Source organism: Hipposideros armiger, unplaced genomic scaffold, assembly GCF_001890085.2.
Source record: "Hipposideros armiger isolate ML-2016 unplaced genomic scaffold, ASM189008v1 scaffold_96, whole genome shotgun sequence".
NCBI lineage: Eukaryota > Metazoa > Chordata > Mammalia > Chiroptera > Hipposideridae > Hipposideros > Hipposideros armiger.
This window is the reverse complement of record NW_017731446.1, coordinates 1237346-1246372: the sequence shown is the minus strand read 5'-3', so window position 1 is coordinate 1246372 and position 9027 is coordinate 1237346. Positions and strand designations below refer to the sequence as shown.

Sequence of the window (9027 nt, the reverse complement as noted above, 5' to 3'; positions counted from 1 at the left end):
AGAACAGATAAGTTGCTGTCCTTTTGTTCTTTAGCTTAGCTGTAGAGGGCGCAGCATCACTGGCCCTCATGTGGGATCCGAACCGGGGCCCTGCTGCTCAGAGCTGGCGTCCCAAGCCAACTCCTAACAAATGTGCCACTCGGCCGGCCCGGGGCTCAAGGTCTTTTGATAAAAGTTTCTAACCTCAGTCTGGGTGCACTCTTGTTTTATTTTATATAGGAAACAACTGAAGGGCAGAGGCTAAGTGAATTGGTTAAAGTACTAATGTCTTCATCCTTGTATTTATCATAACTTTTAATATCTGTACTTCGTCTTATAATTTGTTAAAGCCTTGCTAACCTGAGAGGATCCTTCCCATAGTAAGACACAAAAAGTGCCCTATTACCCTACCACCTCTACACCCAGGCACAAGTTTTATTCATTTTTCTTGGTATCCCAAGTACCTAACACAGTTTTAAATTTTGATGAAAACTAATTTATCAATTTTTTTCTTTAATGGATTGTGCTTTTGGTACTGCATGTAAAACCTTACTGCCAAACCCATGACATGTACATTTTTTTCCTATATGTGTTTTAGAAGTGTTATAGTATTAGTACATTTAATATTTATGCCAATGCATATAAGCCATTTTGAGTTAATTTTTGTGTAAGCTATAAAGTATGTGTTAAGGTTTTTAGTTTTTTTTTCAGCACCATTTGTTTAAAAGACTATCCTTTCTCCATTGTGACTTCCTTTTCACCTTTGTAAAAATAGAGTTGACTATATTTGTGAGATTCTATTTTTAGTTCCCTGTTCTATCCCATTGATCTATGTGTCTATCCTTTTACCGGTGCCATGCTGTCTGGATTATGGTAGTAAGTCTTAAAGTCAAGTAATCCTCAATTCTAGCTCCTTGTCCTTTCATATAAATTTTAGAATAAGCTTGATGGTATCTACAGAAAGGTGGCAGGGACTTTGATTGGGATTGTGTTCATCAAACTGGGGGAGAATTGAATCTTAACAATGTTGAGTCTTCTAATATGTGACATGGTATAGCTCTCCATCTATTTAACTCTTCTTTGGTTTCTTTATCAGTGTTTTGTAGTTTTTCGCATAGAGATCCTGTACCTATTTTATTAGATTTATATTTAAGTACTTCTGGGATTTTTTTGGTATTATCATAAATGGTATTGTTTTTTAACTTTGAGATTCTAGTTGCTCTTTACTGGTACATAGGAATACAGTTGGCTTCTGTATGTTGACCTTGTATCCTGTGACCTTGCTAAACTTACTTACTTTTTAGTTCAAGGTGGTTGTATTATTTTTATTGTGTGCACTGGTTTTGTTGTTTGGGTTTTTTTTTGGGGGGGTTTTGTTGGTAGATTCTTTGGGGTTTTCTAAATAGGCAGTCATGTCACTTGTGAATAGAAACAGTTTTTTTCCCCCGATCTGTATGCCTTTTACTTCTTTTTCTTGCCTTATTGCGAGGTGAGACTCTTAGTACAATGTTGAATAAGAGTTGTGAGAAAAGATACCCTTACCCCATTTCAGGAGGGAAAGCATTCATTCTCTCACATTAAGTATAATGTCATCTATAGGTTTTTCATACATACCCTTCTCTAGGGAAGTTCCCTTCTATTCTTAGTTTGCTGAGAGGTTTATCATGAATAGATGTTGAATTTTAATGAAGGCTTTTTCTGCATCTATTCAATACAACATCTAGTTTTTCTTATTTAGTTTATTGGTATGCTGAATTGCATTCATTGATTTTCATATGTTGAACTAGCCTAGCATTCCTGGATGGAATCTCACTTGGTTGTAGTGTATTCATTAGTTACTTCATACCAAGGGTGCCAAAATAATGTATACAGGTGGACACTTCGGTCAACGTTGCTCAAGCAGTAGGTTGCTAAAGAAGTGTCTGGATGCTGATGGTAACCACTTTGAGCACCTCTTGTAATTGCAGAATTCAAGCGTGACTTGTATTCATCTTTTGTTATCGGTATATATTGAGTATTATAATATACTTTTTAATATACTAGTATATTAAAATATACTAATTTTAATACGGTTTTCCTTTCTTAAAATGTGTATATATTTTTTACCACCCTCTGTGTATATATATATCACTAGATTTAATTTACTAAAGAATTTTTGCATCCATATTGCTTTTTAAAAGTAAAAATTGACTTTCAGAATATCGCATTTTGATGTCAATTATGAAAAAAAAAATGTGCCTTAGAGATAGTGATTTGTTACTGCCTTTTTAAAATTTACTCTTTCTACATCTCATAATTTGGAAGTTTGGCTATATATAGTTAGGACTTTAGATAAAAATCTGAGTCATTTGGAAGATGACTTTTTAGGTAATTTTTAGATAATTATTTAACAAAAAAATGCAAGGCTATACCCTCTTTTCAGAGATGGTATTTGGCTACTTATTTTATAGTGTTTTAGGTACTTTTTTCTTTTTTTTTTTTATTGGGGGAAGGGAACAGTGTTGGAGCACTGGGGACGGGGACCAGCCAAGTTGTTCTTCAATCTTAGTTGTGGAGGGTGCCAGTCCCCATCTGGTTGCCCAGGTGGCAGCTCATGACCTCTAAGCTCAAGGTGCTGAGTTACAATCTTAGTTGCAGGTGGGCGTAGCCACCATCCCATGTGGGAGTCGAACCAGCAGCCTTGTTTTTAAGAGCGCACGCTCTATCCACTGAGCCATCTGTGTGGCAGCTCAGCTCAAAGGTACTGAGTTCAGTCTTAGTTGCGGGCGGGCGTAGCCCACTATCGAACAGGCAGTCTTTTTGTTACACCAGCTGAGCCATCCTGCCACCTGTTGGCAGCTCAGCGGCAGCGCAGCTCAGGCGCAGCATCACTGGCCCATGTGGGAATCGAACTGGCAGCCCTGTTGCTCAGAGCTTGCACTCTTAAGCTAACTCTTAACCAACTGAGCCACTTGGTGGGCCGTGGTACTTTTTTCTTTTAAACTGATTTTTTTCTCATTTAGGCATTTGGAGCTTACTGTTTCAATGGACTAGATTAGCCTTATTAATACACCTTTTGAGCATTCATTGATGATTTTCAAATGGCTAAAGAATTGTGATACCTCAATCCAGATTGGAAGATTTAAAGAATGACCTCCCAAGAACATCCACGTAGCTCTGGTGTTGATTCTGGTAATGAATGACTGTATTATTTTTTTGTTTTTTTTACAAAAACAGGGATATGTGTAATGAACCACCAACAATTCTGTGCTAGTGAATATGGGAATATTAATGTCATGAGTGATGGGTTTAACAATCCAAATTCAACTATGAAAGAAAAAGATAGGGTCACATGGCTCAGAGAATGATGGAAAGCATTCTTGCTGATAGGATAATTTCTCCTTCCAGAATGGTATCTAGAGAACTGGCATAGTTTTACTGCTGACAGCCAGGTGATAGAGGATTGCTATGTTGTGGGGTCAGGATTCAGATGGTCCTTTTGTAATGTAAACATTCACTTCTGTCTACATTTGTCCAAACTTTCAAATTATGCATAAGTTAAATATCTATACTAACCCCTCCCATACATGAAAAGGCAATTAGTTTCCAGAAACAGGGGTATTAAGGCCTCACTCTCCAAGGGTAAGTAGAAAAAGGTAGGCAGGCAGCTTAATGTCTTACAGAGAATTCAACTTGAAAATTGAGGATGGAAAAGATATCACAATGTTTTGGATTTTTTTTCCTATTTTTTTATGTAAAATTTTAAAACATTTAGATCTGTTTCCATAAAAGTTTCTAAAAAAGTAGACTCTCTTTTCAAAAGACTCTCTTTTCTTTGACTCTCTGTTCAAAGAGTATGCATATTTTTAAAGATTTTGAGACATGTGAAGTGGCCTTCTTCTACCCAAAGAAAACAATCTGACCTAGAGTAGGTATAGTTTCTTGGATATGGCTACCTGATAAAATTGAATTAACAGTTTGGGCCCTGGGCTTCCTTGTATCCAAAGTAACAAGTTACATATAGGTATGTATTTTAATCTTGGGTCCATGAATTTCTTAGGATTATATGTCAATCTGTGTGTATGCACATTTTTTCCTAGAGAAAGAATGCATAGTTGGCATCAAATTTTCAAAGGGGTATGTGATCCAAAAAAAGTTGAACCATTGTATTACATTTTTTAAAAGAGGGGGGGTAAACTGGGGGGCCTCTATAAATTCATTTTTAGGAATCCTTTTGCGTACTGCATTAATGGAGGATGTGTTACAGAGTTAAATTTAGGTTTTAGATTCAAATATGTGGGGAATTAACATTTTATTGAATGCCTTTTTTATGCGTTTAGAAAAAAGCTCTCGTTACATTAATTAATTTCATTCTCACAACATTTATACAAAGTAAATATTGCTTCTGTTTTACTGATGAAGAAACTAAGACAGATTAAAAAGCTTGCCCAAGGTTGCAAAGCTAGTAAGAGGCCACATAAGAAAGAAGCAGGTGTTCTTCCTGCTCTTCCATACCATTATCTTCAACTGTGCCTACTGTGTACTGGGCAGTGCACAGCTGCTGGTGATGTAATGTTGATCACAACAGACCCTTGCCCCATTCCCCTCACTCCCAAAAGGAAGTAAGGGGAACAAGTGTACAGAACAATAAAAACCGGTCTGATTTCCTTGAATTTTAAAACTAAAATTATTTTAGGTATTCCCTATATTGGTCCATATTTCTCTTTTAAGAATGATAGGAATGTTTTATTGAATTTCCTTAGCCTCCCAGTATTCTTGTGGAAAAACACTTATTATACAAATGCATAAATGAAGCTGATTGTCTCATTATCATCAAGTCTATTAGCGGGAGGAATTTAGGACCAGGTTTTCTAATATTTTACACAGTAGTCATCAGTCTGCATGTTATAAAAAATTAGTTTTAAAGCTACATGTATACTTATTAAATCTTCTCTAAGAGTACTTAATTTCTTTTCCTTCCTTTCAGGGATTTAAAAAAATAGACAAAAAGAAAAGAGGTCCAGGGGCCGGCCAAGTGGCTCAGTTGGTTAAGAGTTGGCTTAAAAGTGCGAGCTCTGAGCAACAGGGCTGCCAGTTCGATTCCCACATGGGCCAGTGACTCTGCATCCAAGCTGAGCTGTCGCTGAGCTGCCAACAGGTGGCAGGATGGCTCAGCTGGTGTAACAACAAGATTACCTGTTCAATGGTGGGCTACGCCCACCTGCAACTAAGACTGAACTTGGCACCTTGAGCTGAGCTGCCGCCTGGATGGCTCAGTGGATAGAGCATGCGCTCTTAACAACAAGGCTGCCGGGTTTGACTCCCACATGGGATGGTGGCTACGCCCACCTGCAACTAAGACTGAACTCGGCACCTTTAGCTTAGAGGCCACAAGCTGCCGACGGGAAGCCAGATGGCGACTGGCACCCTCCTCAACAAAGATTGAAGAACAACAACTTGGCTGGTCCCCTTCCCCAATTTCCCAACACTGTTCCCTTCCCCCAATTCCCCAATAAAATCTTTGAAAAAAAGAAAAGAGTTCCAGTTGTGTATCTCTCCTTTTGTAGCAGGGCCATGCTTTGTGCTGCTGAAATGGATAAAGAGAGAGACCAAAACCCTTAGGATCCAGAATGTCTGGCAATGCTGCCCTAGAGGCTGCACACCACAACTTTAGACATACAGGGTTTCCCATCAGGGCATTTTCTCTGAAGGGGAGGATTCTTGTAGAAACAACCAGGCTTAGAGAAATGTGAAGCTGCTTTTAGCAGAGGTTGAGCTGTGGAGTAAAGCACTGTGCTTTAGGACTGTGGCTGAGAAGCTGTTGGGGCTATTCTGACTATGAGCTCACAAAAGAAGTTGAGTTGGTGCAGGACATGATAGCAAAGTGTTTGATAATTTCATCATACAAGTCAAAGAGAAGAGTGAGTTTCAAATAATGTGGATGCATGTTTAAAACTGTTGGGGAAATGTTTTCTTTTTCTTTGTTTTTGTATTCCTGAATAAAAAATTTTTCCTACTAGGCTGCAGTGCCTCCAGCAATGATAGCTGGTATCTTGAAATCTGGTTTAATTTGATTTATCACATGAGAGTGAAGTGCATGGTTTCTAAGAAATTTTATTCTCTTCATTATTGTGTGATAATGGGGGCGTCTCTTGAAGAGCTTTGTTGCACTCTAAATGGTTAACAAAAATCATCATAGAAGTAGTTAAAAGCACAGATAGGCTTTATAGGCTAAAAAACCTAGGTTCAAAACCCTTCTTTATTAGCTATCAGTTCTGTTCTCTTGAGCAAGTTTCATATCCTCTGAGCTTCATCTTTGAGTTGAAGATACTAGTAGTAATAGCTTCCTCCTAGGGCTGTTATGAGCATTATATTGAATATATGTAAAATTATATTTGGTAGTATACTAAGGTTACATATGTATGCTATTTTTATTTTCTTTAGAAAGTGGTGAAGATAGATGGGTTGTCCCTCAACTTAAAAATACTATTTGGGGGCCGGCCGAGTGGCCAGATGGTTGAGAACTGGCTTGGGACGCCAGAGGGCCCCGGTTCGGATCCCACATATGAGGGCCAGTGACACTGTCCTCCACAGCTAAGATGCTGAACAACAGCTCAACCTGGAGCTGGGCTGCCGTGAGTCGCCGGGGGACGGCGTAGGCTGCAGCCCCTGTGGCAGTGGGTTGCCATGGGCTACCGTATGTAGCCAGCAGCCGCAGTGAGCGGCCGTCCAGAAGCCGGCAACTGATCTGCCTCGCCTGGGAAGAGCGCAGTGATGGTGCCAACTTGGGCCAGTGAAGCAACGTCCTCCATATCTAGACTGAAGAACAAAAAATGACAGCAATTTGTCTGTTCCCCTTCCCCTAATTCCCCAGCACTGTTCCCATCCCCCCAATTCCCCAATAAAAATCTTAAAAAAAAATACTATTTGGTTTTCTAAAAACTCCCACAACAGTCTTATAAAACAAAAAACAAAAAAAAAAAAACTCCCACAACAAACCAACCTCTTTGCCACCCTCCTATCCTACATCTTCCCCTGAAATTGCTACAAGAGCTCTCTGACCTCTAGACACCTAATTGGTACCAGTGTTAAAGTTATAAGGAGAAATTTAATATTTAAATATCTTATCATCAATGTAAGTATCCATTTTTCATCTAACTTCATATATAGAACACAATATTAGCCAAATTAATCTGGAAACTTGGATGATTTCAAGGAAACTTTTTAAATCAAACCCTTTGGTGTCACTAGAATTAAAGAGGCTTTTCACTGTGTACAGTTTCATTAGATGCTGTTATGACTGTAATTGTTTTTTAAAACAAATGAAACTTGGCAGTTGAAACCTATCAAGTCAAGATTTTTTTTCATTAGCACAGGGCATTTTACAGACAGATTAGCCTATTTGTCAATTTTTATACACTGACAAACATACATACAACTAATTTACATGGTGTGCAACATATAGTAAAAGAGCAAATTTTTATAACTAACTCAGTACCCATCAGACTATCTAGCCCAGTGTAGGTATTTTATTTACTCATGAGATGCTGTGAGAGTTGGGGAGAGGAAGACAATTTACACAAAGGGAACTTAGAGAAAGCTTCAGGTGGACAATGGCATTTGGACCTCTAGATCACGGTGATCTTGGATATGTAGAAAGGTAGAAGGGCATTCTAGGGGGAGAGAGCTGCAGGAGCCACGGCCCAGAGGTGGTATCATGTGGATGTTATATATAGTGGATGTTATATGTAGTGTACAAGCCATCCAATTCTGTTGAGCTCCTGTCACAATGTGATTCTAAAGACATTGGAAGAAAATGAAGCTAGCAAGTTTCCTTTAAGATAAGTTGAATAAAAAGAAGCATCTCCCTTGGGATTTGGTTTGCCAATTGAGTGGGTCAAGCTATAAGTTCATCAAAGATGGGTTGTATAGCAAAGGTAAGCAAAGTGCTTACCTTCTTTGAACCTTCATTTCATCTTTAAAAATGAAGCCAGGGCCGGCCGAGTGGCGCATTGGTTAAGAACTGGCTTGGGAAGCCAGAGGGCCCCGGTTCGGATCCCACATATGAAGGCCAGTGACACTGCCCTCTATAGCTAAGATGCTGAGCAACAGCTCAACCTGGAGCTGGGCTGCTGTGAGTCGCCAGTGATGGCGTAGGCTGCAACCCCTGCTGCAGTGGGTTACCATGGGCTACCGTGTGTAGCCAGCAGCCAGCGTGAGCGGCCAGCAGCCGCAGTGAGCGGCTGTCCAGAAGCCGGTGACTGATCTGCCTCTCCCGGGAAGAGCGCAATGATGGTGCTAACTTGGGCCAGTGAAGCAACGTCCTCTACAACTAGACTGAAGAACAAAAAAGGACAGCAACTTGTCTGTTCCCCTTCCCCCAATTCCCCAATTAAAAAGAGTCTAAAAAAAAAAAAAAGAAACCAATAAATAACAAGATTGCAGGGTATTTTGAGGATTGAATGAAATAATGTATATGAATAGCCTGGTCCATAAAAGATCATTATTCTTTTGGTGGTTACTGATTGTGGTATTTGTAATGAAAATAATTATAATAGATTGTTTAGGGTGAAGAGATGTTTTGTTATCCAAAAGAATCCATGGTGCGTTGCAGCCTAACAGCTTTATAAGTATTTTTAATTCTGGTATCAATCACTCATACTCCACAGTGCCATTTGTATAATGTGACTACAGCTTTGTCTTCTCATTACATTATTTTTTTGCTCTGGATATTTCACATAAACTTATAGAGGAGTAGCTGCTTATTCCACAGATTCACCATAGCAGATACCATGAAGTACAGATGATGCTTTTCTACAGAAGTCTTTTTATAGGAATGTTTAAATCCTTCCATATCCCTTATCCCACCCCCCCACCCCCATATAAGTTCAAGTTTGTATAAATTACAGGAAGACCTTTCTAAGAGAGTTAATTTAGCCAAGAATTTTATCATAAGAGGCTTTAAAAATGAGGAAACGGGGGCTTACTGAGACTTATCTCCACAGGTAATTGGTGCCAAAACTAGAATTCATTCTGTTTTTTTCTCTCTTTGGCCAGGACTATTTCTTT

At 39.0% G+C, this 9027-nt stretch overlaps 1 protein-coding gene across 14 annotated transcripts in view; it reads left to right on the top strand.

Moving 5' to 3' along the window:
• The window catches only part of TMCC1 (transmembrane and coiled-coil domain family 1), a 222694-nt gene that overhangs the window by 131003 nt on the left and 82664 nt on the right, over positions 1-9027 (top strand). The window lies entirely within an intron of this gene.